This window comes from Vulpes lagopus, chromosome 4, assembly GCF_018345385.1.
Source record: "Vulpes lagopus strain Blue_001 chromosome 4, ASM1834538v1, whole genome shotgun sequence".
Lineage (NCBI taxonomy): Eukaryota > Metazoa > Chordata > Mammalia > Carnivora > Canidae > Vulpes > Vulpes lagopus.
The window spans coordinates 29,876,736-29,902,096 of record NC_054827.1 but is presented as its reverse complement, the minus strand read 5'-3'; the positions used below and the strand labels follow the sequence as shown (position 1 = coordinate 29,902,096).

General features: G+C 39.0%; 1 protein-coding gene and 1 pseudogene across 1 annotated transcript in view; one reads left to right on the top strand and one right to left on the bottom strand.

Annotated features, from left to right (window-relative positions):
- UNC5D (unc-5 netrin receptor D) overlaps window positions 1-25,361 on the bottom strand; it is a 540,317-nt gene that overhangs the window by 438,000 nt on the left and 76,956 nt on the right. The window lies entirely within an intron of this gene.
- On the top strand, window positions 9,147-9,463 carry LOC121488896 (annotated as a pseudogene).

Below are 25,361 nucleotides of genomic sequence, written 5' to 3'. Positions count from 1 at the left end.
CGGGGTCCTGGGATTAAGTCCCTCATCGGGCTCCCCGCAAGGAACCCACTTCTCTCTTTGCCTAGGTCTCTGCCTCTGTCTCTGTGTCTCTCATGAATAAAATCTTAAAAAAACGAAAAGATATTATTCAAAATTGGGCATTTAGCAAAAATTTTCTCAAAATAAACAGTGAGATTACCACTTCAAAAAGAAACTGACAGAACTCATCACTAATAACAAAATTTGTGCTTTCCTTTGAAAATGAGAATTCCTGACAATTTTTACCTACCACCATGAACTTTACAGTTCCCTGATACTCAAAGTCCTTTCAGGTGAAATCAGTAGTAATGTTAATAAAAGTGATTTTTATATTGCATTATGAAATGTTTCAACAATTGGAAGATCTGCAGAATTCTGTGAGCCAATAGTTTGTATTGACTATATTTTCTATCTGTATTTCTGGTCAATAATTTCTATTGACCAATATTTTTTTACTGACCACCACAGAATGTTACAAATACATACATGGGTAAAGATCCACTCAAAATGCAAGCTAATAGAATATAAATCAAGTATAAAAGTTCTTTGACGCTGTGTCAGATTGACTAAATTTCACAAAACCACCACTCGTCAAGTTTTGGTGTTATATCAAAAAGGATGCCCATAAATGCTGAAAAGCCTACTAAAACACTCATTCTTTTCAAGTATACATCAGTGTAAGGCCAGATTTTCTTCATATACAGGAATCAAAACAAGATGTCAGAACAGATGGACTCCAGAGGCAGATATGAGTTGTTTCCTATTACGCCAAACATCAAAGAGATGTGCAAAAATATGAAATAACACATTTTTTAGTAAATTTATCTTGGAAAACATGACTTTTTTTTCATAAGAATATGCCATTTATGATAATATGGAATGGACTTATTTTTTACCATTTCTAAATATAATGATAAATATCTTTAAGCTGTCTAAAATTTAACACCTAATATTGGTAAAGATCAATAGATAAAACCTATATAAATAAAAGCTTCCTTTGGGTTCTCAATTCTTAAAACTCTAATGGGTCCCAAGACAAACTATTGAGAATCTCTGGTCTCAGGTACATTTCTAATATAGAAACACAGGATTTAGGATATACACACACCTTCAGCTTTATTAGATAATGAAAAAAATATCTTCCAATTTTTACTCTTGGTTGTACATATTTAAGTGTTCCTCTTCTCTATATCCTTTCCAATATTTGGAATTATCAGAACAATTAATGTTTGTCGTTCTCATCACAAAGAACTTATATTTCACTGTTGTTTAACATTCCTTTTCTCATGACCCAATGAGAGCAACTCAGTGTGGCAAACTGACACTGATTTTCACAGGCTGCTTTACAGCTCTTCATAGCATTTCTACATCTTTCAGTACTAGAAACAAAGAAGCTGATTTATACTGAATAATTAATTTGGTATATCCATCTTATTTTATCACATGCAATAGGCTTCATAATTATTGAACTCACTTCTCTCCCAAATGCACCTCACAATATGCCAGGCTTTTGCTTATCTGCTTACATGTCTGTGCTCATGACTTTGTTCACTCTATGATGCATTTTTTAGTGCAAATTACACTAATATGTACACAATTATTTTACTTTAGTAAAACAATGCCATCAAAGATATGGGAATTAAATCTACTTTAATATAGTCGTATGAACAATTTTAAAAGGTGTAATGAGAAACACCAAGCTGTCGATATTGGTTGTATCAGGTGGGGAGATTGGGATCAAATCCCAGGGAGGGAAGGAATCAGATCAGTTTTGCCCTTATACATCTTTGTATTGCTTTGTTCTACTCATTAAAACAAAGAGGTATTACTTCTGCAATCTGAAGAAACCCAAATAAAGATAGGTAAAATAAAACAGTATTTCTCCTTAACACCAATCACATGTTACTCAGTTCTGCTTATGTTAGACCTTCATTAGTCTTCTGTAACTTTTCTTGTTCTTGCATCATGTGACTTCCTTGGGCACAGTATAATGTAAATTGAATTCTAGAGCATTCTACAGAGTTAAAATCATCATACAAAATTACAAATTAGGATGACAGTCATAAAGTATGAGGAGGACTGATCTGGAGGCCAGGTCACTTTCTCTCATTGCTACCCGTCACCACATCAAGGCTCACAGGAGTAGACTTAGCAAGGAGGGATGTGTTGGAGTTTGAACAATGCATGATGGCACTCAAATATTCTCCAATCAAACCCTAAAGGAATCACATCACAGGTTTAAGAGAATGAGCTCTAGGTATACTGGAGAAGGGGTGGAGGGGACAGGGGATGACACCAATAATGGTGATTCTAGTAAAAATTTTGCATCAGTACTCCTAAGAGAATTCTCCATTCCCAGAGAATGCACATCAGCTGCAACTAAAGTGTCCATATAAATGTATTTAGATTAAACTGAGTATAGACTAAAGATGACTGGTCTACTGCCATATTTCCATCACACACTATGACACAGAAGTTTAGGTTACAAAGCTCTGAAAGACAATGACTAAATTATACACCCTGTAGAGCCTACCTACCACATGGGTAGATGATTAGCTCATGAGCCACCACGGCTGCTGCTCACGGAATCGGCCTCTGTGTAGGCTCTTTGCGACAACAAACCTATTTCTGGTCCAAATGAGTCAATTATTTAACTTGTCAGTTGGTGTGATCTGTTGACCACACTCACATTACAAGCCTCCAAAGCCATTTTCCAAAACATTAAGTTGTTCTTCACTATCGTTTTAATGGTGGCAAACATCCCTCTCTTATATTTGCTTAATTTTAGTTCCACTTCTGCCAAGCTTCAATTAACCCAGGGAATAGTGGCTATTGTGCTCTAATGTATAAATTGTCTTGTCTACATTGATGTATTATGTTACTCTGAAGAGATCCAGGGTGGTTTTACAGAAACAAACACAAACAGAAAGAGAAAATCATGGCTGTGGATGCCAACATCTGACACATAAAATCATTAGGGAAAAAAAATTAAAAAGAGGTACATATGAAGGAATCATGAAGGCTTACTGACTCAGAACAGTCAAACTCATTATAATTCTAATAAGAAGATTAATGTTTAGGAGAGTAACACTCTACTATCTACAGTCCAAATGAGCAATTGATTCCATTGTACATTCAGTGCAAAATTTTATCTGATTTTTTATTGTATCAAACACTTAATATTTAAGCTTAAAAATTCTTGGTTCTATGAAGATACTGTACAATATTTATACATATATACTAATATCTATTTTATAGTTATATGTGTATATATATCTTTATCTTTATTCCATGATTCTATATTTTTCTTGAAGATGATCAGAAATTCTTCTCTGATATAGTATCCCTCCAATTTCTTTTGACCATTTAGCCTGTTCCAACAACATAATGCATACACTGTCCAACCGTATATTGAAAAAAAAAGCAGCAAAATGGCACATATGATTAAAAACGAAAATACACCTTGAATTCCACATGTCACCAGGGTTTTATGTTGATTCTTCGAATCTTTGCAGCCCTCATCAGTTTTCATTACTTTCTATATAAATATATATTTAATTAGTCATTATCACTGGAAGTCTCTAATCTGATTTGCAATTCCACACAAAGGCAATGACTACTTCCACACGGTTCCTCTGTCAGTTCCTACTAGTCTAAATAATGATGATATCATGACTGCCATCTACTTTACACCAAGCTACAGTTCATTTCCTTTTCTCCCCAGAAGAATATACAAAATAGGAAGGGAGCATCAAGTAGAGCAAAATGTTTTTGGACATACAGAATACTTTTTCTTCTTTCAAGAATTTCAACAGGATGAGAATGGCTTGGAACTCCTCCACAGAGAATATGTACCATGACCTAGAAGGTCAGGGTAGACTACAGAGAGACACTAAAGACCACCAGAAATTACATGTGCAAATTTTCTTTATCTTTCAACTCGTTGGTGATATGCCTCACAAAGAGATGACTCCGCTTTTTAACTTAATTTTTTTTGCTGTCAGGTGTGTATTAAAATAATAAAACCCTTGTTCCTTCCTTTGGACATTATCCATTTTATTAGGCACTTTCATGCATGAGTTTTTATTCAGTGTTTGAGGTAAAAAAAAAATCTAATATGTGTTTCAATATCCTCTAAATTTTTGTGAGCACACAGAAGAACATTTAAAATAAAAGTTTAAAAAAAAAAAAAAAAAAAAAAAAAAAAAAAAAAAAAAAAAAATAAAATAAAAGTTTATAGCAAAGTCCCAGAGATATAAAGCTGGCATATTGTGTTTCTGAGCACACAGCTACGTTTACTTTTCTTCCCATGCCTTACACTGTCAAAGATGATGAAAATTACTTTCCCAAATAAAAGAAATCCCTCTCTTTAAATGAAAATGAAAGCGGAGTCAGAGGAAGCTTACTAACACTGAGATGTGTTATTCAAATGTACCTAAAGCAGAGTAAAGCAGAGTTTTTGTTTCTAGAAATGCTCTGCCACCTAGTAGGAAAGCTCTCTTAAGGTTCCCTTGGGAAGATTTAAGTGTTTTCTAGGAGGCATTTTTCTCTCACACTCCGGCTATCTTATAGCAACTTATTTTCTCTTCACATGTTAGCAAAAGGGTCATGGAAAATTCTTGAAGAATCTCATGAAATGAAGATCCAGCAGGTCAGGAATAAATATAGGCATTATGAAATGTAAACACCACTGGATACAATCAAATATAATTAGATTACAAGAATTCTTTCCGGCTCCTGCATGGAAAAAAATATGCATTTTGAGGTAAATGCCTATGATTTAGCAAATTTAGAAGTTAATATACAAATTAAACCCTGCCATATTTGAAACATTAAATGTAATTGAGTTGCACTATGTAACCCTTTTGGCATTTACCACAGCAAACACTTTACTCAATAGGCTAGAGACATATGTACGTTACCATTATGTTATTTCTATACAAGCACAGGAACCCACTTAGGTAAGTATTAATATTTATCTAGGATATTAAACACTAACATAAGAACATCATCTCACACTTTGAAATCTATGCTTCTTACATAAACTTTGTATCAATTAACAATACCATGTCCTGGCCAGAAAGACAAACACTTCCAACCCCCTAGTAACATTTCTAAGGTTTTGAAAGATAAAACATAAATGGTCTGAAGCATCAGAATACCGGATAACCATTCAAAAAAGCAAAAGATTCCATGTAGTAAACCTCTTTATGAGACTGTAGTTGTTGGAGATGAAATTGTATGTGGGAAAGGGTAGATTGCTTTGATTTAGAAAATTGTTGCCATTAAACAGTTTACAAAGAGCCTACTGTTTCTGCATCATTATCCCCAATGTGTCAAAGTCAGCATTTTCACAATATTTAAAGCACTCCCAACTTCCTCATAAATATCATTTATATTCCTGCACAGCTATTCAGCATATCAAGGAATATCATTTACAGTCTTCTACAGTTGCACAGTATCTGAGCCAATGCATGTGAACCCAAAATAACGACAGAGAAGAGGGTAAAGTTCTCTCCAAGCAGAATCATGGAGATCATGTACTTTTACTGCCAACATTGACCCTAGACTCAAGGCATTTATATGCTTTGCATGTGCAGAGTAGCCCAGGTCATCTGGCCTTATGTATGCAGCAGACTCTCACTACTGGGCAACTCAATTGTGAGTGAACAGCTGGCCCAGATACTGGCATTGCCATCTATTTTTATTTATTTGTTTTGTATTGGACGAGGCCTTTCTTATATTGACACTCCTGTGTAAGTAACTAACTCTAAGCCAGGAGAATGATAAAAGTAGTCTCTAAGGGGTATTTGCAAACAAATTCATTTATGTTCAAAATGGCAATGCGACAGAATTGTAAGTGCCTTCCTACATCTAACGCAGTGAAAAACAAACAGTGGCTACCACAGACAGCAAGTTACCTCGGGTGCTGTGACTGGAAGAACTGAAGCCTATAGTAGCCACAAGGTAAAAGGGAATCAACCAGCAAAGAAAATAATTTGTTTATTAAAAGTATAACTCTGCAAGTAGCCAACATAAAAGTTTAAAAAGAAAATGCCAGGGGTGCCTGGGTTGCTCAGTCAGTTAAGTATCTGACTCTTGGTTTCAGCTCAGGTCACGGTTTAGGGGGTCCTAGGATAAAGCCCTGCAATGGGTTCTGTGCTAAGCTGGGAGTCAGCTTCCCCTCTGTCTCGCCCTCCTCCTTCAATTGCCTGGCTTGCATGCATACTCTCGCTCTTCATAAATAATCTTTAAAAAAATAAACAGAAAAATGCCCAAACTGGGAAATATTTCCAAAATAAAGAGAAAACTTATTTTCTCTATTAAGCACTCTACCACAAAACCCTGAGACTAACAACACCTTATTGAAAAAGTAAGCTACAGACAGAAAAGCAACTTGCCCAATGAAAAGAGAATTTTCTAACATACCAAAAAAATCAAGAATATTAAGAGTGGTAAACAAACAAACAAACAAACCATGTTTTACAAGACAACTATTTATTGATTTATTTGTTATTTGCCTATCAGACGAACAAAGATTAAGATAGGGAATGCCTGGGTGGCTCAGTGGTTGAGTGTGGGCCTTTAGCTCAGGTCATGATCCCAGAGTCCTGGGATCAAGTCCTACATGAGGCTCCCTGCGAGGAGCCTGCTTCTCCCTCTACCTATATCTCTGCCTCTCTCTGTGTATCTCTCATGAATAAATAAAATCTTTAAAAAAAAGACTAAGATAGAATGATGAACTCTTGGGTTTTTGAGTTCCTGGCAAAATCACCATAGCTATCTACTCCTGGAAGGTAAGTTGGCAACATAGATCAGTATATTTGAAAACTGTGATCTCCATCCTAGTAATTCCACTTCTGCAAATGATCCTAAGGAAATTATCAAATCGCATAAATATGTACATAACATAACTTATTATAGGAGAAAAAATGGAAATACCATACATGCCCAGTAGGAGACTGGGCAAACAAATTAGTCTTTCACTGAATCTAAGATAAAGTCTTTGATTGAATCTATGAAATCCAAAAGCTGTGATGACCATACATACATAATTATTTAAAAAAGGAAAGTATTAATGCATTGCTAAGTGAAAAAAAAATCTGTCACAGAAAAATAAAGCAAATTATAAATATCTGTGTAACAGAACACATTATTAATCAATTAATGTCTTCAAATCGCCCAAGCCCCCCCAACCTGCTAAGGGAACCTAGGGATCTGCTTCCACAATTACTTTCCTCCCAAACTTCTAAGTAGAGTTCCAGCTAGTCAGACATTTTCTTTCAGACTTATTTTCCTTGTTTTTTCTTTAAGATTTATTTATCTGAGAGAGAGAGCCTGAGCACACAAACCAGTGGAGCAGCAGGAGAGGGAGAGAATCTCAAGCAGACTCCTTGCTGAGCAGGGAGCCTTGATGTGGGGCTCAATATCACCACCCTGAGATGATGACCTGAGTTGAAACCAAGAGTCAGACACTCAACCAACTGAGCCACCAACATGACCCTTCTTTCAGACTTCTGATATCATGTAAATTTAGAAACAAAAAGGATAGGAGTAGAGGATAATTGATATCAATCTGATTCTGGGTAGGGTTCTTTCTTTTTCTTTTTTTTTTTTCTTTTTAGTGAGTTTTAGAAGAAGTTGTACTACTTAAAAAAAAAAAAAGTGCAGGAGCTACCCTAGAATTTGACAGGTGTGAACAGAACAAAAGGATATGTTAGAATTGAATTGCCATGTTTCACATATCTAACCTTTAAATATTCCAAGAATTATAATTAAAGAATTTGTGCTATTTTAATTGCTTCTCCGTTGATGGATGTGTCCTTTTGAACACAACGCAGCTCTAAGACTAGACTTGGGAGGTCATGGCTAGCGGTACAAGATGGTTCGTGATCTGATCCCCATGTTCACTTCTAGATGCTATGTGACTTAAAACTTTTACATTTTGGTACATGAAATTTCTAATTCTCCTATAATGAACAGTCATTGCTAATAAAATAAGTATACTTCACAAAGAGTCATTAAAAAGTTGAGTTGCTATATAAATGTTTCTTAGGTGCTCATTCTAGTTTCCTAGCATTAAGTCTTTTACTCCCCAAGCCCAAAGCAACCTAAGAGACAGGGATCTAAGTGAAAGTGGATTTCTTTGGGATGTATTGCTAGAAAACACTGGCACGTAAATGCATAATAGCAAAGCCTATAGGTATAGTGATTGAAAGGAAGCAGGGAGGACAAGGAGGCCAACACAGGATACAGATCTGAGCAGGTTACTCTGCACCATGGGGGCCAATCCTGCTGGGAACCTCTGAGAGAGGCTGTTAGATGCTTTCAGAGCTGTCCTTGCCTTGGGGTATTTATCCAGCAATTCTCTTGCACTAATTCCTCTGGCATTTCCATCTCCAACAAACCTACCCTCAGGTCAAGCATGGTCAGCCAGACAAAGCCCACAGAAGCAGAATAGAGACAGGACCCTACTCTTTCCGTGTAATGAAGCATCAGCTACAGCGGCAATGCCATACATTATTCTGAAAGTTCCCTCCTTTCTTATCTCCTCCCCATGACAGCACTCAAGACTGAGTAAGAAATGTGATAGGGGCACCTAGGCAGCTCAGGGGGGTAATTATCTGCCTTCAGCTCAGGTCATGGTCCCAGGTCCTGGGATGGAGCATTAGCTCCTCGCCATGGAGTCTGGCTCTTCCTCTCTCTCTCTGTCCCTCCCCCTCATGCCCTCTCTGGCTCTCTCTCAAATAAATAGAATCTTAAAAAAAAAAAAAAAAAAAAAAGGAGAAGTGAGAAGTGTTATAAGGTAACACTAATCTCTCCCAAAACATCTGAGTCCTATAGTCAATGTCCTTAGAATGCAAACCTTTAGAGAGCAACCTGCCCCACGAACATTGTCCACTGTACTTGGTCTTTATCTGTGTTCTCACCCAGGATACTCGGTTCTTTGCTGATGAACTTAGTAAACAACAAATAGAAAATAACACATTTGAAGGGAGAGGAAGGTCGTGAGTAGTAAACTCTGCGCCCAACATCGGGCTTGAACTCATGACCCCAAGATCAAGAACCACGTGCTTTACTGACCAAGTCAGACAGGTGCCCTAGAGGGGCCTCTTGCTGCTCAGGAAATGTCTTCCCTTTCAGAATATGCCTTGCACATGACTCGTCTGAGCGCCTGGCTGTTGGGTGAAATTGCCAGGCCTACTGACTCCAAATCAATGAAAGCGGTGAAACTGTTTAGCGAGCAGCCTTTGGCCAAGAGGAAGGAGACTTATGACTGGTATCCAAATCACAACACTTTGCACTCATGGGGACACTATGTTTCCTTGGCCTGTATAGAGACGAGCATCAGGACTTCAAGGATGAGCAGCTGCGTCTCAAGAAGCTTCGTGGCAAAGGAAAACCTAGGAAAGGAGAAGGGAGAAGAGCCACAAAAAACAAATAGTGCTGGTCCATCAGAAGAGAAAAGTTCTTCCTCAGCAGCTGACCACAGAAGAAGGTATATTTATCTTTCCACTTGCTGGAGGAGTGTGAGCTTCCAAAACTGAAGAGTATTTGGAGGGACACGACCATTTCTGTGTTGAAGTCCAATCCAGTTGATTTGTAACTGGTTCCTTGGACACTTTCTAATTCTGCAAAGCTATTCTGGCTTTGGTTTTATACTGTGAGGTTTACCTCTTTCTCTGAAGAAATGAATGCATAGGTGGTTGAAGACAGACTCATTTGGGGTGGGAATGTAAGGTTGGGATCATGGGAGGAGACTCGTTAAATGAGCATTGTTTCATCTCCCCAGGATCCATTACACCAGCCCGACCTCTGCCATCCCTCTGGCCCTTCAACCACTGTCTCCACCGCCAAACATTCCCTGCCTCATGGAACTTTCAGGCTTGTGTGAAAGATTAATATCATTACATAAATAAAATTGTTTAAAATGCTACAGGGGATCCCTAGGTAGCTCAGTGGTTTAGCGCCTGCCTTCGGCCCAGGGTATCCTCCTGGAGTCCCAGGGTCGAGTCCCACATCAGGCTCCTGCATGGAGCCTGCTTCTCCCTCTGCCTGTGTCTCTGCCTCTCTCTCTCTCTCTCTCTCTCTCTCTGTGTGTGTGTGTCTCATGAATAAATAAATAAAATATTTTTTTTAAAAAAGAACACATTTGGTAAGAATACAAATATATCGCATAATTTAAAGCATTCTCATCCAATTATTCGAGGTAGAGAAGGAAAAGAAGAGGAAGTCATTAGACTGGACTAGAAACAGGTTTTTTGTTTTTGTTTTTGTTTTGTTTTGTTTTTTTAAGAATTCTTCCTTTTTAAATAGAGAGAGAGAGAGAGAGAGGAGAGAGGCCAAGCAACAGCAGGGGGAGGGGCAGAGGGAGAGAATCTTTCAAACAGCCTCCCTGCTGAGTGAGCAGCCCTGATGCAGGGCTCCGTGCCACAACCCAGAGATCATGACCTGACCCAAAACCAACTGCTGGAACCCTTAACAACTGAGCCACCCAAGTGTCCCAAAACCAGTCTTTTTTTAAACTCCTCATTAAAAACAATCTGTCTCAAGTTGCTACAATAGAGGTTCTTCTCTCCAAGTATCCCCAGACCAGCAGGGTCAGTCTCAGCTTGGAGCTTGTGGAACCACAGATTCCTAGCCCTCAGCCCAGACTCACTACACTTGCCAGAAACTCTCTAACAAGACCTCCTGGAGATTGTTGCATGTTCAAGTTGGGGAATGACTATTTGGAAGACTCGTTTCAAGCTGCAGCTGGTATAATGTTGCTGCAGAAAGTTGTTTAAAATGTTATGGCACGACAGCAGTTAAGGATGAAGTGTCACATCGCCTGCAGCTTACTATGAAATAGCCCAACAACATCCCCTCTGCATTAGATATAAGAAGGGATACAAAGGAAATCTGGCAAATACTAACAATTGTCGAGTCTAAACGGAGAGTGCATGACACACAGTCTTCCCAGAGATTGTGTTAAAACAGGTCTGTGCTCAGGGATCTGGGTTTTTTACCAAGTATCTCAGGTTTTCCTTAGGATGATGGCTTACATCACTTTAAAAAAATGGTTAAAAAACACTGCTGTAGACATCTTCCATATTTCCTAGTAAATGATGGATTTGGCAGAGCAGTCATCTACCCCAGAAGATACAAATGATTTCTATTTGACAGGCCAGCTGGTTTTATGGTGTGCTTCTCTTGCCCTCGCTCCCATTATCTGCACACAGTGGGTTACCAACAGCTTTCCTGATGGTTCAATACTTTCCTGCACACATCACAGAAGATCATCGTCAATGTGTTTTGAATTAGAAGGACACATGGCATCATGTGGTCACTCACTAGAAGATCAAGTCAGTCCCACACCTTCCTTCTTTCTGTCTGTCCATGATACAGAATTTGACCTACTTGGGATACTCACATTACAGGGAATAACCAGAACTCATAGACTGACCTCAATGAATTTCATATTATTCACAAGTTTCCTACCTGTGAGCTCCAAAGTCCTAAAAATTCCATGAAGGGCTTTGTTTGTCCCACAAATCACCTTGGGAGAAATCACTTCAATAATTGCATCAACAGTGAGTAAAATTTTACAGGACGTTACAAGGTTGAGAGCCCAGGGTCTTGAAGATTGGGGGTGGGGGGGACAAAACCTATATTCTACAGTATTGATACAATGAAGCATGTCATTTAGGCTACTCTAAAATTATAGTGCTCAACATTTTGCCATATTCTCCTAAATGTAAATAATTGGGGGAAAAAAAACCCACATGCTACTCCAAGAGCCATTTATACAACATCTCTTTAAATATGTTTGTCTCATAAAGCTGAATTAGCTATGATTTTCTCATTTTAAAAATGTTAGCTGGCGGCTGCATGTTTCACTATCAATTCCATTTATACGAAATATTTGTCACATCACTGGCCACTCGTTAATAACGTGTTTTGTTATTAGTTATTTCTCCTATCAAAGATGTGTCTGCTCTGCCTAATTTACATGATTATTAAGCATCTTGACTTTCTTCTGAGTACATATGTAAAGGTTATATCAATATGACAAGCCAAAATGTCTTTAAATGGTTGTAAAAGAAGAGGAAGAAGCAAATCCAATGGTGTTAGCATATCCAAGGATCCATTCAATCAACTTCAAATCTGTCCCTTCTAAAAACAAAAGCTTCTCCCTGACACTACTGCCTCAATTTTGGTTCTGGCTTTTCTGCTCACTACCCTTCTATCTGGAAGACTATCTGAGCATTATTGCTTATGTCAGGTCAGAATGAACATCCCTGTAGTGCTGAACTCTACTCGAAGAGAATTGTTTAACTAAGCCCTGTCTTTTTTCCACCTTAGATACATATATCAAAAAATGGATGCTAAATGTCTTATATTTCCCACATATAGTTTTGAGTACTTATAAAAATCATTTCTAAATTATAATGGAAAAACTCTGAACTATTTCAATATAATCTATATGGTCAAAAAAATCTAGGGATTTTGGTCTGAGTGTCATGGCTCCCCAAAATCTTCGTGATTTAGTTGTGTTAACAGAATATAAATGAATAATCACAGAGAACTGCTGTTACAATAGTCATAGGTCAGGGTACGTTCCTTAGTTCTGAAAGCAACCATTTTTAAACTATGGAAGATTAGATATAGAAAATCATTCTATTCTCCTGGAAATATCTTGTACTCTCAGGAAGAAGGTGGGTATCAAAGGAATATATTTTTGGCCAAAATGCTTTTTACCTACCTAACATCTGACTAGAAACATGCAGCCTCTGAGTTGCAAGGCTGGTAACAAATCAACAAATCTGTTAGTTCCCTTGTGAGGCTATTATGTATGTCTCAACTCTAGGGTCCCTAAGTCAGGTACTACTTGTTATCCGTGCTCTGCACAGCAGTATACACATATTCAGGTTTTTCTCCCAGGGGTATATCCCACGTGACCAAACATTGTGAAGAGGGAAGCAGAGAATTCTGGACATGGGTGCCAGAGACAAAATAGAGATAAATTCTAAGTTGCAAATGGAAGATTCCCAAATCATCTCCATGACCATGAAGAGATACTCTCTTCAATCCCATCTGCTGCCTTATTGTTTTCATCCACACTTTACAATGCCTATCTAAACCCTCAAACACACCAAACCAGTGAGCATTTTGCAAGTAAAGCAATCAGTCACTAAATAAAACCCCACAGAGCAGGAACAGTTCTGGTCCACAGACAACCGCGTGCTAGGCTGATGTATCTGTTATTACACAGTTTACAGTATTCTTCCATAATCCTGTTCGGGGTGTCCAACAAGGCATTCCCAAGAAGATCTGCATTTAGAAACAGATATTCCTGCCATGAAACAGAGGAGTATTTTGTACTATAGGGATAAATTGATTTTGTGTCCTTTTGTGAGCATGGAGTGTGCAAGGGTGCCTTTGAAAATTCTTTCACCAGTCCTGTCCTCCTGACTTGTTAAATGCACTCTGGATGGGGGCATAGGCCAAACAGCAGGTGTGAAAGCAGTGGAGAAACTGCAGTGTTTCTGAAACAGTAAGGCAGGGAGAAAAGCGTACTGAAGTCAGAGATAGGAACAAAACTTTCCCTCTGCCCCCAGTGGCCCAAGACCAATCCTGCAGTGGTCTCTAACAGAAAATCTCCAAAGTCGCTAGAGAATATGGGTTATGCACCCACTGTTCTGTGGCTCAGTTGATCCAGATCTTAAATCTATCCTAAGGAAAACGTCTTTTTGGCAAATCAGCTCATGGGCCTTTCTTATTTTACACCCATATATAAACACACACGTATACACACACAGACAAAGCAAAACATGATTAAACGAATATTGCTGAAGGCATCACTGAATTTTAGACACAAATCCATCCTGCCAATTGCTATTAGTTGCTCAACATTTAGGAAACAAAGAAAAAACCCTTAAGAACAGCAAATTTGAAAACCTGGACAAATCTGCCTTTTGGGACACTAGAATTTGGCAACCTATCCTGTGAGAATAGGTTCCAATGAACTTTCTACATTGTAAAGGAGAGTATATTACCTTTATGTTAAATGATCATTTAATTCCCCAGAAATTGCGTTTAAAAATACAGACATTCAAGAAGATCAATGGATGAATGTTGAAGGGTTTCATTTTGAGTTTCCTTTTAAAACACTAAACTAGCACAGTGATTGTGAATACTGTACAACAATTTTAATATAATCATTTGCATTCTGCAAACATTTTAAAGCAATGAGAAAGCAAAAGGCAAATTAAATTTTTACCGCATGCCAATCAATTTGGCTAATGCAGAAGTGAAAAAAATATCACAAACACAGACCTTTAATAATTTATAACTTTGACAGTAATAACTAAAAATATGATTACCACTTTGGAAATGTTGAAATTAAACCAATGATTGACTTTTTTGACTATCTGATTTGCCTTTTTTGGTCCTAGAATAGGGAAAGATGATACAGTTTTTCCATATTTGCATAGAATGAGGCTTTTATAAGTTTTTCCAACAAAGATGATCAGAAGTTGAGTTTGTTTGAGAGAAAACATTCTAGCAATTTACTGAAGGGAGCAAAATTCAATGTAAGCTGTGTACCACACTGGAATGCTAAGAGGAACTGCCCACAAATTGGGGCACATTCTCTGAACTCGGTAGGAAAAGCTGACTGCTTTCTTGATGACTGGGAAGCTGAAGTCAGTGCACGTGCTCAGTCCCAGCAGACTCACTGAATAGGCTAAATGCATGAATAAAATGTCAGTAGTGGCCCAAAACATTACTTCCTTATGTCAGAATGGAAAGAAATTATTCTCTTTAAAACCAAGCTCTAAATAAGATACTGCCAAATAAATTTCCCCTGCCTTTCAGGATTCCTCAAAGAAAGTAACCAGTTTTTAACTGAAGAGATATTAGCTACAACCTTGGAAACTCCTATCAAAAATCTTCCCCTTCAGACTGCTCTGGTGGTCCTGTTGAGATGCGGGGGCAGAGAGACTGAAATTTATTAGAGACGCTGATGTCTCCTCAAGTGTGCATCTGAAAAAGACAGCATTAAGATCATTCTGCAGTTCAAGTCTATGATATATTGTATCAGAATTTATCACCACTGCAGTATTTCTAAATCATTACTCTCCTACAGTGGGGTCAGCATTTTGAATATTACTCAGGGAAAAGCAGCTATACATATAAATAAAGAAATATGAAAAATGCAAATAACAGTCCTGACAAAATAGTGCAGGGTGGTTATTGGACAGCAATTGCTCACTGGCATCTGTTCATCCAGCTGCTAGTTGGAAAGACAGACAGCAGGTGTCGATTTAAGTGCAGTGTTATGGTTAATTTCATATAAGGCAGCAGCACTGAAAATAATATCCAAACAACAGTAAAACTAAAAATAAAGTAGAAGAAAAATCAGCACTTCCTAATGTCTATCTGGGATTTGTTTGCAAAAACCACATCTTTGGAAAAGGGTCCTTCCTCCAGATACTGCAACAGTTGGCAGGAAAGAAAAATGTCTGTGAACTGCTCATGTCTAGGCGACTTTCAAGCAAACTTGGAGGGAGGGCAGCTGCCCAACTCTGACCCCTAGTCAGTAGTGATAAAACCCAAGAGCTTATCTCCACCTCCTGCGATACCTGGCTGGCTTTCAGCATGCAGACCAAAGAGATAACAGAACTGAATCTGAACACCCAGAGAGGACTCCTGCATAAATACATTAATATCTACACCTCTCCTTAAGCAATCATAAAACTCTCCATGGGCATAATTAAAACATGATTTCAACTCAATATTTAGATTTGAGGTAGTGTCAGAATGGGTAAAGAAGTACCTTGTCATATAATGTGTCACAGAATCACAGATTTTTGAGCTGGAGGCTAATTCTTCTAAATGGCAGAGAGGTTAAATAATGTCCCCAAAGCAACACAGCTAATAAGGAAAGTGGATCCCCTCTAAATCTAGAGATCGCCCCTCAATTACTACACAAGAATGAAAGGAGAAGCTACAGAATTGCATTAGCTCAGCTCTTTTATTATTGACTTTTCATATATATAGATATTTATTGTTAACTCTCATTAAACTGATTACACATTTCTGTGCATTTCAATATAGGGATAGTCTTTTAGAAACTGAAATCTCTGGTGTCAATCTATCAATTCAACAAATCTTGGCCTGCTAAACCTTCTATGTATTTCATTAGCTAATAAGCATGCACATAACTCCTGTTACAAGTAAACATACCTTTTAAATATCTTTATAAGATCCACCATTGTGCAGCATAACAAAATAATCACTTTTCACATGGATGAATTTTCCCAAGAAATAAAGCTAAGAAATTTCAACCCTGAAGTTTTCTAAAGTTTTAAAATATTTGAAGTTTTAAAAAATTACAGTTAAGATGATCAATGTGTAATATAAATCAGGCATAGTACTAAATACTTTACATGAATCATATGATTTAATCCTTCTAACAGACTTGTGCCTTACATACCAGAGATTAAATGATTTAACCCAAAGTCATAAACTACTAAGTGGTACAACAAAGATTTAAATCCAAGTAGTGTTTAGCATAGGACCCAGCCACTTTCCTTCCAGGTATTTACCCAAGAGACTGAATGTGTCACCATACATACAAAGACTTGCAAACGAAGGTTCACAGCAGTTTTATTTCTTACAGCCAAATAGCAGTAAGGATCTAAACATCCATCATAGGTAAATGGATAAACATTGTCACAGGTACATAAAACAGAATACGACTCAGCAATAAAAAACTACTACAATGTACATGAATCTCAAAACAAGCTGAGTGAGAATTCTGACCAAGGGAAAAAAAAAGAACGTATATAATTCCGTTTGTTTTTGGTTTTTTAAAAGATTTTATTTATTTATTCATGAGTGACACAGAGAGAGAGGCAGAGACACAGGCAGAGGGAGAAGCAGGCCCCATGCAGGGAGCCCAATACGGGACGCGATCCTGGGACTCTGGGATCATGCCCTGGGCCGAAGGCAGGTGGCCAACCGCTGAGCCACCCAGGAGCCCCGATAATCCCGTTTATATAAATTTCTAGAAAATGCAAACTAATCGACAGTAACACAAAGCCCATCAGTGAATGCTTGAAGGGGAGTACAGAGTAGGCAGGGACAGACTTGTAACAGGTATGAGGAAAATGAGGGTGACAGTTGAGTTTATTACCTGGGGTGACTGTTTCACATGAACTATATAGGTCCAAATTCATCAAACTGTGCACTTTAAATATGCGCAGTGTATTGTACATTAACTATACCTAAATTTAAAAAAGCTAGCCTCCCAACTCCACAGCTTGTGCCTGAGCCGACACAACATCCAGCCTCAGATACGGTAAAATTTCTATGGAGCAAAAGAAATGTATTGACTTTAATTCCATTTTACTTCGTGCAATATCACTTATTTTCCTCTATATAAGATATAAAGGGCTAACTGACACCTGTTGTTCTAATGTATGACTGTCACCTCCCTGACAGTGAAATCCCTAGGGACAATCTAGTTTTGATCAATTCGCCCCTACACTGATGGCCCCGCACCTCCGCTCTGTTTTTACTGATGCAGCCTGTCCTTCCCAGCTGTGATCTCTACGATTACGTCCTGCATTGTCTACGTGTCTTTTTTTTTTAACTTATTCTTTTCATCTGTTTTCCTCGATGCCTGCTATTCCAATCTCTGGGGTTATGAAGTTATGTAAAAATGGTAGAGCACATGCTGCATATAAAATTAAGTGGAAAAAATAATCAAACTGACTGGATGTCTGCTGAAGGAGACTGTCTGCCACACCTTGTCTACAAAGTAAAATGCTGTTAGAGGCATTTTGATTGACACTGAGGGCTAATTCACTTAATAGTACTTAGGTTTGAACCTGAGGCCCTCCCCAAGTTTCCCAGTTCTGAGCATTTGGTAAATGGTAATTGACACAAGTCAAGGTATTATTTTAACATTTTAAAACATTGTAGCAAAGCACACTATGTTCTACACTTAACTTTGTAGTATAAGGTTTACCCTGAGATAGTGATTAAAATAAACACTCACTCCCCAGCTTCAGAGAGAGCTAAAACTTACACAGTTTGAGGGAGTCACTTCAAGACTACAAAACAATAAATATAAAATTTTGTCAGGATATGGAACCAGCCCCATGCAAATAAGAGATAGAGTGCTTAAAAGTCTTAAGGGAAATCCATCTCTGATCTCAGAGCAGCTTATTCACAAGGACAATTAGGGCACGTTCCTCTCCCCCAGCTGGGCTGGAATATCAGGAAACCCGCACTTGGTGAGAGCTGTGGATCAACCCCTCTCAGAAGGAGTGATCAAGAGCTGAAGCTCTGGTGGGTGCCTTTCTGGGGGCAGTGAATGCTGGAGAACCAGCTGGTTGTCAGGCGCCAGCTTCCCAGGCCACAAACTAAACCCACTCCTCTGACCCCACTGCAGTTACCAAGGGAAGTGACACGGGAGGTGCGGAGGGCATTTAGCACTTGTCTGTGGTGGCCGTTATCAGATTTCTTTTTTTTTTTTTTTAAGATTTATTTATTTATTTATTTATTTATTTATTTATTTATTTATGATAGCGCGAGAGAGAGAGAAAGAGAGAGAGGCCGAGACACAGGAGGAGGAAGAAGCAGGCTCCATGCTGGGAGCCCGATGCAGGACTTGATCCCAGGACTCCAGGATCGTGCCCTGGGCCAAAGGCAGGCGCCAAACCACTGAGCCATCCAGGGATCCCCAGTTATCAGATTTCTTAGCCCAGAAATGGAACTTCCAGAACTTGCTTGGTCTTAACCAGGACTGGTCTGCCCCTACAAAACTGAAGGTTGATCGTGTCAAATTATGTTGTTTAGCTACCAACATTTCATGTTGTAAAACCACATACTAGTGTTGGTAACAATGCTCTGACCATTGAGCTGCTAAACCAAAAGAGCTGCAAAATTTAATGAGTTCCAATGAAATCTTTGCATTTTGGAAATACTTAAGGTTATTACTAAATAATAAAGGAGAGACACCTGCTTGGTGGTGGCAGTGATACTACTGTTATCCTCACTAGAACTTGAAAGATGTGTGCTTGGGAATATTAGACCCAGAATTTTGAGAGTGAGCTTTTAATAAGTCTGCTCTGCTGCATTACAGTAGAATAGTGATTGTGAAGGCCTCCAGAATGGATGCAGACTGAACTCTAAACCTGTATCTGACATTATCATATTTAAAAAACTGCCAGGTGAGCACACTCCTAGCATTATGCCCACCCTCACTTTTGCCTGTTTTGGCCTGAATCAGCAACCTTATGATTTCATCTCTCAACAGAAGGTCCTCAGGAGTCATTCTGCAGTCTGAACACAAAGTAGATGGTTTAACTGCAAGGCCTCCTTACATTAAAAGAAGAGTTTATTCCCTTCAGGCAAGAGAGAAAACAAGTGAAATTGTAATAATAATAATGACTAGCAAATATTGAACATGACCTATATGCAAGGAACTATTCCCTATGCACACTGCACCTGCCTTTTCCAAGATCTGGGCAAAGAAAACATTGTATTCCCTTTTCCAGATGAGGCACAGAGAGATGGAAGCACTTGGCAAATTTCCTACAGTCAGTAGTGGCAGAGGCCTGATGTAAGGCTGAGTCCAAAGCCCATTCTTATTTTATATCAAGCAGTTCAACTGTATTCATGTCACTTTCATTATTCTTCTTGGTGGGGAGAACAACTAGCTCAAGATGGGAAGGAAACATTATAAAAATGTGCATGTAGTTAGGCTTGACCACAAAGGTCAGTCCATTTTCAAAGACTGGCGAAACTGGTAATATAAACTGGAATTGCTTTCTCTCTGGTTAACTACTGATGAACCATCAGACCAGCAGTGCGGTTGATAGAAGACAGAAGGATCAGACAGGTAGACACAGCATCTATCTGCCCACCAACCTGCAGGTCCTCTTGCAGCTCTGTGGCCACTGCTACCTCCATGGATAGAATAGTCTACCATATGAGAGGAGCAAAGGGCTCTGTGAATATTTATGGCACTGAGGCTGGGGCAGAGGCAATATCCACGCTCAGGAGTCTATAAACAGCTAGAGAAGGGAGCGGTCATAGTCATAATCACCAACTTTGGTCGTTTTAATTTCTTTGCATCACTGGTCTTAAAGCAAGCCCAGTAGCCCCCACCACCACCACCACCACCAAGGTAACAGCCCTGTGCCTTTACACAGTTTCAAGTATCTATATATATTATAGGCTTAAGAATTAACATCTATTTCTCTCTCTGATTCTTTTCTCTTTTTCTCAGTTCTGATCTTTCTCAATCTTGCTATTTATCTGCCTCTCAAAAAATCCCCTTTGAAGTACAATTCCTAAAAAAAAAAAAAAAAAAATCAAAACTAAGATAATCTTAATTAATTTCGCAAACAACAAACAAACAAACCCATCAATGACAACCCTATGCAACCCAAAAAGCACTTAAAAGAAAGGAAATGTGGCTGCCTTACATTCTTGGTCTCCCTGAGGCAAAATGCTTTACAGTGTGACAGTGCACTTCACTTATACAATCATTTTTAAACTCACTTATCACTTTATCCACATTTTGTATAATGCAGCAAAAGAATACACTTGAAAGCCAAAGCATCCGCGCATTTAGAAGGCCTGTCATGGTTCATATCGAGTTCAATTTTATAGGTTTTTTTATTGCAGCCCCCAGCTATGCCACTGTATGGTATTCAAAGTCAGCCTCGTTCATATCATCTTATGTATATTTCAGATTTTCAAACTCGGAGTTAGAAGCCTAAATGTATTTTGTTTTTCAAACATTCTGAAAAATGATAGAGGCCCTGCAAAAACGTATCTAGATTGGATCTAAATGGAATTATACCACTACAGCTGAAGTGAAGACCAACTGGAATAAAGCAATAGCTATTTGCCCACTAACTGGTGCATCAGCTGGCGGTTCTGAATGATTTCCTAGTCACTACTTCTGATTTTATTCGTCAGAGTTTAGACGAGATCTCAGAGCTCATTTAACTCTTTCCACCACATTTTAAAGCTGAAAAAAAGTGCAGAGAAGTGATGTGAAACATCACAAAGCGAATAGTGGCAAAGATGAAATTCAAACTTTGGTCTTCTAATTATAAGTTTGTTTCAACAGAATTCAGGCTCACTCTTCTCGATTCAAAAAGCTCTTCTGAGCAATGAATATGTGATAAAGACTGTGTTAGAGATGGAAATCTCATGCTAAGGACTGAGGCCATGGAGTCCGAAGAATGAAGAGTTTGAAGCTGGCTCGCCTATCTGCTATCTCCATGACTTTGGGCAAATCACTTAGCACCTGTGAAACCACAGACAAGTTACTAAATTTCCCAGTGTTATTCCACAGTCACTCCCTCCTTTGTAAGTGTGAACAATTAAATGAGATAATGCAGCTGAAGCTGTCAGCACAGTGCCTAGAATTTATTAAGGGTGCATTGAATGTTAGCTACTGGTATTACAAGGTAAAGAAAGCATTGCCCATACCTGCTCAAGGGCTATAATTACAAATCTAAAGACCGGTAGAGAGATGGTGAATAAAAATGGGGTGAGTTCAGAACAATCCTGGAAGCAAATGTAAAGGGCAGAGACACCAGAGATTCTAGTCAGTGTGAGGCACCCTCGGGCACACTGGGCTGGGTCCCAGTTATAGACTTCTTTATTTTTATTACTGTTAGTTCTGGGGATTTGTTTTTACTGGCTCAACTTTATTAGCAAACCCAACTGTAGCCTAACATACAAAAAGGAGTTGGGGTGGGGGGGACAGAGAAACACAACTGAAATAATGAATGAGACTTTAGCTATTCTTAACAGAAGTTAATAACCATGGTTCTGGTGCTTATCTATTCTCTGGTCTCATTGGAACACCAATCTAATTTATTGCTTTTGGGATTGACATCTAATTTTTCTTTTTTTCTTCTTGATATGTCACCTGAATAAGAACCAGGAAATTGGGAATTTTCCCTACTTATACTGTTTTCATGTGCTGGAAGACGCTTATCTTTTTCTTTTTTTGATCAGGAATACGTACTCTTCTGCATAGAAAATGGGTGGAAGCATTAGGGACTACAGCGTGGAGGATAAAAATGCACTTGGGAAGTAAACAATTCCAAAGTCGAATTTTGGCTCTGACTTCCAGCAAGTAATTTAACCTCTCTGAGCTCAATTTCCTGTAACAAAAGAGAAATCATATCCATTTTATAGGTGCCAGTGATGAGTAGCAGGTATAATATACATCAGAGACTAAGCAGACCAAACACGGAACAAAACTGAAAGATTATACGCCATAAAATTTAAAAAAGAAAGTAGAGAAAGAGGACTTTATAAGTAAGAGAACTCTGTGAACTCACTCATTCATCAGTATCTCAGAGAATAAGACTGAGATCATGAACTCCTGCAGGAATGTGTGTGTTTTAAAGCAGGGATTTGGGGCAGAGATGAAAAACAAACAAAAAACCGGAGACAGACAAATAGTGTAACGAGTATGTGTGTGTGACTGAGGAAGAAACAAAAATGAAATACTTGCAAAAGCATGAAAGAACCAGCTCATACCAGTAACACGCAGAATGATAGAAGCAGCTCATATCAGTAACATGCAGAATGATAGAAGCAGCTCATACCAGTAACACGCAGAATGATACCCCCGTGGCTTCAAGGAGTAAATGCATCTCCTGATACAGACTGCCCTGGAAAAGGAACTTATACATTGGGCCAATATGACTTTATCAAGTTTATATGTGATGTCTCAGCTGGTGTATTAAAATTTTCGCTCAAATTCAAGTCCTCTCTGCCTCAAGAACTGGTATCAGAAGGTCCAGCATGTTACATCAAGAGGCCCAATACCAACGAGAGTTTATAAGAAAGTTGATCCACAGACATATTTTCAGAGTATAATTGGCATAATTATTATAGTGGGAAGAAAGAAAAGACTTTGAGTTCTGCTGGGACTGGAGCTATTAGTTCACAAAAATAAACTGAGCCTAGGTCCCTACCAGGAAATGAATGTCAAAAGGCTTGCTCAAAGCCAATGTTGAGATAATTAAAACAAATACATAGGGAATCCCTGGGTGGCGCAGCGGTTTGGCGCCTGCCTTTGGCCCAGGACGCAATCCTGGAAACCAGGGATCGAATCCCACATCGGGTTCCCGGTGCATGGGGCCTGCTTCTCCCTCTGCCTGTGTCTCTGCCTCTCTCTCTCTCTCTATCATAAATAAATAAAAATTTAAAAATAAAAATAAAAAAAATAAAACAAACACATAAACAAGCAAACAAAAACAGCATCACAAGTGATGATTTAATTTTACTTCCCCAGGGAAGATAAAAGTGCTTATTGTTTGAAGAGCACAACTGTTACAAACTCTATGGTCTGTGATTAAAAAGGATTTGAATCAATGATACGTGCGACTTTTTCAAAGGGATTATCCACTCACCATTCACGCAGCATCAGGCACACACAAGTAAATCCTGCTTTAAAAAATGATTTCCATGATATCTTTTCTTTAGGGTTTTGCATTTCTCTACAAATACGTCCACAGACACTCTATAAGGGTTATGGCAAATGAGACTAGGCGGGCGGGGGGGGGGGGGGTCATCCATATGTGTGCTGGTGTTATTCCAGGCAAAAGAAAAAAACCACCGTGGCACTGAAAGAGTAGAAATGTCCGTGGAGACCTTTCCTGACCACAGATTCCCAATCACACAGACCAGAAATTAACAAATTAACCCACTGTCCTCTATCACAGACCATCTTGTCCTAATCTTCTGTGAGCTATTTCTCTAAGCCATGTGTCTAGCAGCTGTCACCTCAAACATCCACATCTCTGGGTTCACACTTCTGATCAATGACTCTTGCAACATTGTACTTGTGAAATCAACTGACCAGCTGGGAACCCAGAACTTTAACTCCAACTGTCACCTTCAATCCATCACCACAGATCGGAAGGCAGTCATAGTTCTACAGCCACACACCGTGCCATGCTTGGAAGGCAACTGTGGTCGGTTAAGCAGCTTAGGAACCAACTTTCCAGGTTCCCCCTACAAGAGATGGGCATCGTGCTCAAAGGAGACATTTGTACAGTCAATGCCGAAGACAGGGTTCTGGCAAAGGAGCCCTGTCAATCGTCCCTGGGGGTCACAGAACTCTGGGAGAGGGAAAATGGTCCTCCTGCCAAATGAGGACTCTGTGGCATTTTCTTGAAGGTGGGGAGTCTTTCGCAGAGGATGGGATAAACAGGCAGCAGATGTGCACAGGCCACTGGCAGGAGATGGGTCAGCAGACACGCCACCAGCGATACACACATGCAGAAAAGCCATTCCAGAGCAAAGAGCATGCCTATAATCATTTGAAAAGGCCATTTAGTCCGTGTAAAAATTAACTGGTGCAATTTGCATACTTTCAAGTAAGTGAGTGGTATGCTCATCACTGACATATCCTTTGGGAAACATGATTTAGAAAATATCATTACGGCTATATGTCTCAGAACTCAGTGGGCGTCTAATTGTAACAGGCAATTCTTTCTGTTCATCTTTCTGCCAAGACACTGGGTAATGCACCTTCGGTGCTTGGCCCTTCGTACAAATACATAACTGACCACTTCTGCTAATTCAGACAAATTTTCCCCTCCATGAGCCAATCCAGTTGGGGGTAATGTTCATTACAACTCCACCACAGCTGAAACAAAATGACGCCACTCCTGGAGGTTAACACATTTATACAGTTGCAACCATCCAGGACCCTGTACTACACACACACACACACACACACACACACACACACACACACACAAACACACTGCTGTAGCACCTGTCACTGGGGATTACTGACTCAGCAGAGCTTCACCGCTGTTCTCCAGGTGCTGATGGCTTCTTTCTTATTTTTCCACATGAGACCTTGCTCTTTCAGCTCCTGTGGATCTCCTGCTCCTTAACCAACCATCTGGGCGGCTTCCCTGCCTGCCTTCATTCCTGATGTGCTACCTACACTCAGATGCTCAATCCGGATTTATTCATAAAATCTGGAAACATACACATTCAAGACCGGAGGGAATGCTAACAACATCTGCAACTGTCCCTACAATATTCTTGGTTGAAAGGACATCTTGCTTTGGCCTGAATAACTCCTTTCTCATATAAAAACTTTGTAAGGTTTTACCTCTCCTAGTAAGAGAATTTGGTAGAAAAAGGATTCATTATATTCATTATATTAATGTAAATCATTGTGCAAGCTTCTACCTATCGGTCTCATTTCTCACCCTTGAGGAAAGAACAAAGCAGAGAATAAGGAATTTGAATATTGAAAGCCAGAAGATCCTAGTTGGTACCATGGT